General features: G+C 30.5%; 1 protein-coding gene across 1 annotated transcript in view; it reads left to right on the top strand.

The window, feature by feature from the left end:
* Nucleotides 1-5,147: 5,147 nt before the first annotated feature.
* The window catches only part of LOC108749914 (myosuppressin), a 21,191-nt gene continuing 16,540 nt past the window's right edge, over nucleotides 5,148-9,798 (top strand). The window contains exon 1 of the mRNA XM_018488944.1: nucleotides 5,148-5,869. The gene's annotated coding sequence lies outside the window, so the exon portion shown is untranslated. The remainder of the gene's footprint in view (nucleotides 5,870-9,798) is intronic.

Below are 9,798 nucleotides of genomic sequence, written 5' to 3'. Positions count from 1 at the left end.
TATTATATATATATATATATATATATGTATATTAATAATATAATACCCAACTGATCGTTCCTAGACCTAATCGTTAATTTTTAACACTCGGATGACTTACTTATACGGATGGAGTACTTAATTTTCTTACGTTATCAATCACGATCAGATGCGAATAAAGAAAGCAATCAAAAAAATGAATTTTAATTAGAAACGGTTTTAGGTTTCAATATTGACAGATACGAACAATCCGTAATGATAGCTGTTCACGGAATAAAGAATCAATTATAAGGAGGAAACAACAATAAAAATATCGGATTTCCATTCCACTCGCCTTTTTTAAGAGCGTTCTCTCAACAATTGCACGGTTCAATAAAAGAAAAGAAACTCAACGAAAAGGAGAATAGTTTCTCGTTTCTTTTCTTTTTTTTAATATTTGTGTCGAGAGGTTTGACTTTTCGTACCTCGGTTATGCTGGTACGTTAAAACAGTCTTTTTTTTGCAGCTTCAGGTTCAGTTTTCATTATTAACTTGCGGTTAAACTCAATCTAATGTTTCACCCAATACTTCCCAATCTCGAATTTTGCAAAGTTACAAGTCGTTAGTCACGATATTTTCAAGACCGAAGTTCAAAGTCCTTGAAGACCGTTAGATTTAACGTCAGTGTCGAGGTTTACGTAAAGATTGTACAGAATTTATTACTGCTTGTTTTTATCTCGAATTTGAAACAAAAGGAAGGTTATTTTTTGCGAGGTTATTGTTCAAGCAATTAAATGTTAAAAATGTCCACATGGAATAACAAATCACGATAATGTCAAAATGACAATAAAATAAATTTTAAAATGACATTAAAATGAATCGAAAAATAATTGAAAAAAATAACTTTTAATGATTCATTTTAGAGCCATTTTGACATCATTTTGATATCATAATAACATGTTGTTCTACTTGGATTATAAACCGTGCTGCAAGTTGTCTCTGACGAAGGAGAATATTCGTCGGTCTTTTCTATATGATAGGCATATGCACATATGAACTACACGTTGCATATTGTGTGCAAATGATATACAAATGATGGCATAGTCTGGCATGTTCGCGTTCCGATGCAATATTCTCTCGTGTCGACGCGACGACGGAAGGAAGAAACGTTCGTCCGCAGTTTTTCGATCCCATGGGCAGTGTCACAGCGTACGAATGTAGCATTCGTTTGCCCTGAAAACCGTTTCAATGCCGTTCATTGATTCCTTCGCGTTTTGCCACGTGCGAGATATTTCTCCTTGGACACGTAAAAAGCACGAAGCTGCAGGGGTACAATTCCGCGATAAAAGATGTCGCGTATAAATTTACATATTTATTCATGCTCGAAAGGAATATTGCAACGCAGAGAAAAAAAATACGTATCTTATATTATAACATCTTCACGTTATTTATATGATATGAGAGATCAGTAATTAATTTATCTATAGCGAATATAGTGATCTGTTACGCTATCACGTTCAGGTGACAAGCAAATTTCTTTCACTTCGGTTAAGAAAAAAAGAGCAGATAGAAAAAAGAGGGACATTACAAATTTCATTATACGTAGAACACGGTCGTATTATGCGTATGCGTCACGTAAGTGACGAAAATGTAAATCATATAAGTGCACGTTGCAAAATGAAGCGGAGGAGGTGCCACGAACATCCTGCATGGCAGAACCGATAGAACTCGATCTTCCGTGAAATCGAATTGCGACGCGGTTTTCTCTACGTGGTCGATAAGGGACGAATGTCAATGTACACGTCGCTTAGCTATGTTGTATTATTCCGCAGCCGCAAGTCGTTCTTGCATCAAGAAACCGCTCTTCCGCCGGGATGGAATGCGAATGAATGAAACAACAAAACATTAAGACATTCCGCTAGATATGTATATATCTATATGGAAGATTCGGCGTGACTGAAACTCTTTTCCATTTAATAATTTATTTAGTTATCCATTGGATAACCAAATAGAAAACACGTACACCAGACAGATTTGTCTGGAAAATCAATAAAAAATCTGGTGTATACTTTGATCGGCTCAATCAGCATTGTTGTGCAATACATATGTTCTCTTTATTTAGGTTTAATCCTTATGGGCTTTCTACAATATGCCATTACCTAAGTTTTAAGTCTTAAGCCGTAAGAAATTGACCAATCACAGTCGAATGTGAGAAGAATAATCGACCATGATTGGTTAATTTCTTATGGCTTAAGGTAATGACTTGTTGTAGACAGTCTATTAGTCGACGAAAATACAGATTCTTGCATAACGCATAAGGCATCAAAAAATCAATAGTCTTTTAATTATTTTATGGAAAAGAAGGAAAGTAAGGCTTTGATTCGTTCATTTTCTTACGTATTATATATCATGCGTTATGCAAAATGTATAATATATAATTTAATACATACGATGATTTGCCGGTTCTTTAATTATTACACACAATGAGTCATTCGTGTCATGGATTAATTTTCATCACTTTAACAAATATACAAAAATTATTAAGTGACTCTTACATATGTTTTAACATCTTTAAGAAGTATTTAAAAATTGTGTATTTAAAAAAATTTTATGTAAACGTTATAACAATTACTTGATGCTTCTACTTAAAAAAAAAAAAAAGAGAGAAATGTGCAAAAAACGAATGACTCAATTGTGTGTATTAAGGAATGTAAATAGAATCTAAACATGAACATATGTACGATGATTGAATTAATAAAAATTGACGCTATAATATAATTTTATCCATTTTCCATGAGACAAGTCTATGGATATTTTTTAACTGATTTATGTTCTGTTCCATGATTTGTTTTGTTTGCCGCTTATATCGTTTGCTTTCTTAGTTTGCATTCTTATTTTTGCTTTCTTAGTTTTGTTTTCCGTTTATATTGTTTGCTTTTTTCCCAGTGAGAAATAATAATGGAATCGATATCAATTTTACTGTCATTTCTTACTGGGAGCTTTGTTTGTGTCGTTTTAAATTTCTACTTTGCGCTTTGATCATGTTTTCATTATTGGTATTACAGCGGCAGCTTTATGTAGCTTGATGTCTTACCTTTTGCGTATAAATTTTTTTCATTCTGTATTTAATTATATGAGTTATCATAAATTGATTATTAAATTTGATTGATTTTGTATCTATGCAATCAAATTATTATTATTATTATTATTACATATAAATTGATTCCGATAAAAAAGAAGAGTTTCTAAGTTTTTTAATGTATCTATATATTTCACATTAATAATTTTAGAATCAAATTTATGATTACGGAGATGTATCGCTCTTATCGGTATTTACATTTTAGAGATATATATGTATAGGACGACGAGAGACAAGGAAGAACTTCCAAGTTTACGTGGGAGAATCTGTTGCCTATAGTTCAATGAAAAATCCCTAATTGCGTCATTCGTATCGCACCTGACACCTCACAATGCTCAGAATTAAATCTATGTTAACACAATTCTATCAATAACTATTAACAATTAAACCTATGCACACGATTTATTTTTTCTTGCTGGATTGCTCGTGTTTCAATAAATTGCTAGAACTACATCACATAAAATACAGAATTTTTAGTAATTCTATATAAATTCAGTAAAAAAAAATGCATTGTGTGCTGTAAACTTTACTTATTATTATACGTTCAACATTTATCATATTAAGCTAATGCAAATAGCAAACTATTTATTTATTATATATTTGTACATATATACTTTAATATGCATAATGCAACTAGATCTCGTCAAGATTCCTAAGTACTTCTCAATGCTGGTAGATTATTCGAGAAATGTATAGAGTAAAAGATTGTATATTACTGACATATTAAGCATTCAGTTATTAAATTTGTTTAACTAAAATAGTGAAAGGTATATAATAATTAAATAATTAAGTAATAATATATAATAATTAAGTAATTAAGTAATTAATAATATATAAAAATTAAGTAAACATTATCACCATTTGATGACAGCCTTTTATGGGGCTGGCTATCTATTTTTAGAATTAAATAAATTCCACATATTTTGTCATTTCTTAAAAAAATTTGAAAAGTTTTTTAGATTCTCACCTTATTATTAAAAATTAACATGTTTTGTTCCTATTGATAAATATTTGAATTGCAAGGAACTGCGATAAAAAAAAAATTTGTAGAAAATAAGAGTCTTATGCAATGAAATAGATCCGTACAATTATATAAATATAATATTATTAAAATCTCTGAAATGAATGCGCTTATTATTAAAAAGAGCTTTTAAAGTTTACAGAAGTCTTTTGAAAGAAAATTACACAAAAGCACAAAATATGTACGTGATTTTTCTGCTAAGATAAATAAAACATGAGCAGACGTATGAAAAGTTATTTCGAGAAAAATTTCTGTCGTCTTAAGTAGGATACACGAGTAAAGTTCCACGTGTGCACACATACATTACCCACTACTTTATTATTACTGCACATTCCATAAATTTATAGACAAGTAAAACAATGCATATTACCAATATGAGATCTTGATAATGACATAAACTCTATGTCAAATAAATAACACGTCATATAAAGACATAGAAAATAAAATTCTTTGCATACTCAAGCAAAACAACAAGTCATTATAAAACCAAAATGATATCAAAATAACCTCAAAATATCATTTACGATTCATTTTAACGTCATTTTAACGCCATTTTGATGTTACGTAACTTGTTATGCTTGGATATAATGCAAACATACGGTAGTTAAAAAATTTTTATTAATTATTTACATTTTTTCAAAATTAAGGAGGCCAATTAAAAATTTCGTTGAAAAATTATAATAATAAATATAAAAAAATTATATTAAAGCTGCGAATATAACATAAATTATAAAAGATGACCTTTTACATAATTCGAATTGATAAATGTAGGTATCATAATTAATTCAGTACGTGATAATTAATAATAATATACGACAAGTGTATTCCATTACTATATTATATGTAATTTCCATATATTATTTTATTTATCGGATGTAATTTATTAACTATATCTACATATATTATCATTGTCATTATTTTCCGTCATATGTTGTATTTTATGCAGAAAAATCAAACCGTCTCGTATTTCTCAAGTATCCCCGTACAAGCGCCACCTTGTACATGTTTATATGCACGTTGTCTCGCGTTCTCCGGACTCCGCAAAAGCAACAAGTTTGACTACGATCGGGACCACATTTCTTCGTCACATTACCTTACATAAATGTGTCCTTTCGTATTACTAATAAAACTTTTATTCCGTGCGTATTGCATGAGAATGTACGTCGCATCTCAACCCTGCGTGCGTTCCGGGTGCGGCATGGGAAGGTGAGGGATGACGAGAGAGGGTAAGTTACGCGTCGACGTATGATTTCTCTGGCGCCCCATGAAACGCGCATGGCAGTTGGAACAGCGCGTATTTAAGGGCTGATCTCCGGCTGTTCTCGCCACTGTCACACTGTTCTCGTCCGGGCCTCACGCCGGTCATCCCACGCGACGCTTGTCTTTGCAACCCTTCGTCCTTCTTCGTCGAGCCATCGTCCACGTCCACGTCCGCGACACGTCGACGGCGATCTTCGTTATCTTCTCGTCCATCCCGCGAGTCACATCGCGAGATATCCCGCAATCCTCCGCACCATCCTATCGCCTTTCCACACGGACGTCTGTCCAAGTCGCCAAGTCGGAACTTCGGGAATCAAATTCGGGGGTATCATATCCCTCGTGCGAATTCGCGGCCCCGTTCAGGTTGACACCGATTTGCAGTCTACCGGTGCGATAAAAGGGGTGAACGAGCGCGACGAAGCCGTAAGCCTCTGCTTTTGCTGACTATCTCTCAACGACCACTTTCTTTGCTATCTTCACGCTTTCACCAGGTTGGTACTGTCCTGTTGAATATTCAAATCTAACGGGCTTTCTGTATATAATAAGCATTACCTTAGTTTTAAGTCTTAAGCCGTAAGAAATTGACCAATCACAGTCGAATGTGATAAGAATAATCAATTAAATTGATCAATTTCTTACGGTTTTAAAATAAGACTTAAAGCTGAGATAATGACTTATTGTTAGAAGCTATCATAATTTTAACTTGCGTGCAAAGTGAAAGATTATATTTTTCAAGAAAAAAAAAATTATGCGGTATGATCCAGATTTGCGTTTTTAAAACACTCATGTAAAATTATTATATAATTAATATCTTTTGCAGAATCTTCTTTAAATTCACGAGTCTAATGAAATGCGTTAAATGTTAACGTAGATTTGTTAATACAGTTATATATAAAATTATGATATATAGTATCGTATTATATACGGTTACTATTATGTAAATATAATTAATATGTAAATAAAATATTTTTATATATAGAGCTTTGATATTTGATATGATAATTGAGAGATTGTGTGCCACTCTGCATAAAAGTGCGCATCTATTCTGCCACGTTTGCAAAATTTAAAAAAGTTTATATAAAATATAAGTTTATAACGAAAATACGAAATATGTTGTTAAAAATTCTTCGATATTTCTATTTTACTTCTACAAAATAGAAACTCATACAAAACTTAACAACTTCGTATATTGTGCAATTTAATTTTTTCTGATAAGGGGATAAGTTTTTATATTTACTTTTAGTTTTAGAAATCGGATGTAATCCACAATCTATTCTTTTCTAGAAATAACTCTTGCACACCCACGAAGAATATAACTTCATTAGGAATTGACATGTTAAAGTGACTTTAAAGCAATCAAGCAAACGTAATTCGTTTCAATACAGATGTTTTTCTTTTTTAATGGTTGCGTTCATTCGATTTACAGAGCAAACGTCCGTTTATTATTTATTATTGGCATAACACGTGTGTGTTTGAAAGCAAGTACAATCTTGCGTTACATTTATAAAAATAAAAATAAATATATAATTTTTCTACAAAATTCCAATTTTTAAAACTAATATATAGAAAATTATTAGTTGTGTAATGAAATGTAGGAAATTATAATATTATTATTGATAGTAGTGTTTATTATATTTTTTTGCTCATTAAGATTACATTTTCTTTTGACATTTTTCCTCGAAAATTCTTGTTGATTGGCAATGAATTTATTTCACAAATAGAGTTTATTTCACAGGTGGAGATTATAAAAAGTGTGTTTTATATACGGATCAAATATTTTACGTAAACATCATTTTAAGTATATATTGTATCATCTACATACAAATTGAATCCTTTATTTACATAATTATTAAATAACTGTATTTTACGTTATATAAAATTTCCTAAAATTAAGAAAAATGGAAATATATTCCTCCGAAAATTCCAATTTTTAATGGTAAAGATATCTTTGAGGCACTAATAAATTCATAAATTACAAGGAAAAAAGAGCGAGAAACTTTTCTATGAATTAAATTCGAAAGGAACAAGTGCAAGACATTATTTGGTGCTCAATATGAAGTAGATTTTAACGGAACTTTTAATTAGAAATTTAATTACGACGATACAAGATGTTGAAGTTCGAAAAGTTGTAATAAATCGTGATCTTGGATTCTCGTTAAAGAAAAATCGATTTCGAATTTTTTAAGATAAAACGCTGTGCACACAATTTTACAATTTCAAGATTCTATATATATCTATCATGTATTGATAACGTATAAAACATTATCATACAGATGTGAGAGTACACCTAATCTTTCAGAGGAATTCAGTTTCAAAGTTTGACGTCTTAAGTATTCGAATAAAGCGAATTGACGAACGTTTTACATTTATTTAACTATTTAGTAACGTGAGAGCTTATCTACTTTTAAAATGTCGAACTCGAAAATTGATGTCTTGAGACATATATAGGATAAAGCGCTGTTGAATGCCATTTCTCAACACAGTCGTGATAAATGAACTTAAAATGATCTTGCGGTTCAACGCGTAAATAATTAATGCGAGATGTCAGTAAATTAACGTGAGTTCATATTTTGTGTATAAACCTATTATAATCAGAGTTGCCACAAGACTAAAAATCGAAGAAATCAGAGAAATGTCAGGAAAATTAAAAACAGTCAGAAAAAGTTAAGGAAAAGTTAGAGAATTTTACAAAATTTTCTGGAAAATTAAAGTTCTTGGCTTTAAAGAAGTTTAATGTACGTATATCATTTTAGAATACTATTAACTTAATAATTAAAAATACAAACAGTGCAAAGTGATTAATTAGTCATTAATAGTAATTGACATTGCTATGTTAAATTAATTTCTCAACAAAATATTTAACGGTTTTCCAAATCAATAGCAAAAATATAAAAAAAATTCAAAATATTATTGAAATTAGGAAAAATCATGAAATTTTGTCTGGAAATCAGGGAAAAGGATTATGGAATCTTAGGATGAGGAATTTGTGCTTGAATTACTTCGATTACGTTATACGGGATAGGAAAGGACACTATATACGCCGATCATTACGAAAGATTGATTGTTCGTTCCTCGATTTGCGTTTTATCATCCTTAAAAAGATGAATGTTCTGCAATACGCGCGAAATGAACATAACAGTTGGATTACAAATTGCATATCGGTATTGATTTAATCAATTCTCTCTGTATCTATTACTATTTCTGTGTGTATTACGTTGTATTACTATCTCGCGTAATAATATAACAAGCTCAATCTGTATAAACGAGATGTAATACGGCAGTTACAAATATCACTCTCATTAGCATTCAATTAACGCAGGCTGTTAATTAATTATGTGTGCGACTCAACGTTCTTATCTTTTCTTTTCATTTGTTAGTCTTTAATTTCATCTTCCTTCAGCGCGTTAATTAGAATCACCGCAAAGGGAATTACAAGGGAATAAAAAGGAAAAATTGCAAATTAACTATTGTTTTAATAAAACAGCTTTGCGAGACAATTATACATATTTTCTACATTTTTTCTAGCGTAAGTTAATTTTATCAAAGCTTTTACTTACCCATTGTAGAACAGATAAGAGAAACGAATTTCGCAAATCTCATAGAAGCTTCTTTTTTCCTTTCATAAACGATATTATATATTGTATCCCCTCAGCCAACCTTTACAGAAATTTAATTGGCTAAATAAAAGACAGTTAAGCTATTAAAAGACAGTAATTAATTAGTTATTTTAAGTATTCAAAACTGTTCTTGAATACTTTTCGTACTTCAAATAAGTGATTAATTACCATCTTTTAGTAATAAATCGGCCAATATTAATTCTCACCGTGTAAACGATAGTGTTCCAAGCGATTTTTCAAATTATGAATATGATGAATATTTTAAAAAAAGGTGAGTACGAACGAACCGTCTGCTCCTAAAAAAACTTATGGACGTGAGAGAAGATATCCGTGAAAATCCGGCAGTGTGTTATTTTCTCGCTGAGCAGCAGATAGATATTCAAAATCGAGTGCGGACACAAATGACACGTTTATACGCAACGCATATTTGTCGTACAAATAAATAAAATGATTTTTTAGTGTTTCTTGACTATTTTTACAAGTAAAATACATATATATAACGAACAATTTTTTATTTAGTATTATCTTAGAATAAAAATGGCAAATTACTCTGCAGAAGAGGTGTTACGATTTCTTTTCGTTCTTTTAGAAAGTCATTCCGTATATATTTTTATATTTACGAAAGTGTGAAATGAGATAATTGTGAATTATATAGATTTGCATAAAAAATGAATTTTTTAAAGTTAAATGTCAATTTTTTATTATTATTATTATTATTATTATTATTAGGCGTTAGGAACTCGAAAGCTAATTGCAGCAAATATCAAATATATACTATTTAATTGTATTTAATTGTATTTAAT

This window comes from Trachymyrmex septentrionalis, unplaced genomic scaffold (genome assembly GCF_001594115.1).
Source record: "Trachymyrmex septentrionalis isolate Tsep2-gDNA-1 unplaced genomic scaffold, Tsep1.0 scaffold32, whole genome shotgun sequence".
Classification (NCBI taxonomy): domain Eukaryota; kingdom Metazoa; phylum Arthropoda; class Insecta; order Hymenoptera; family Formicidae; genus Trachymyrmex; species Trachymyrmex septentrionalis.
Note: the sequence above shows the minus strand (reverse complement) of the source record. Positions and strands in the feature narration are given on the sequence as shown.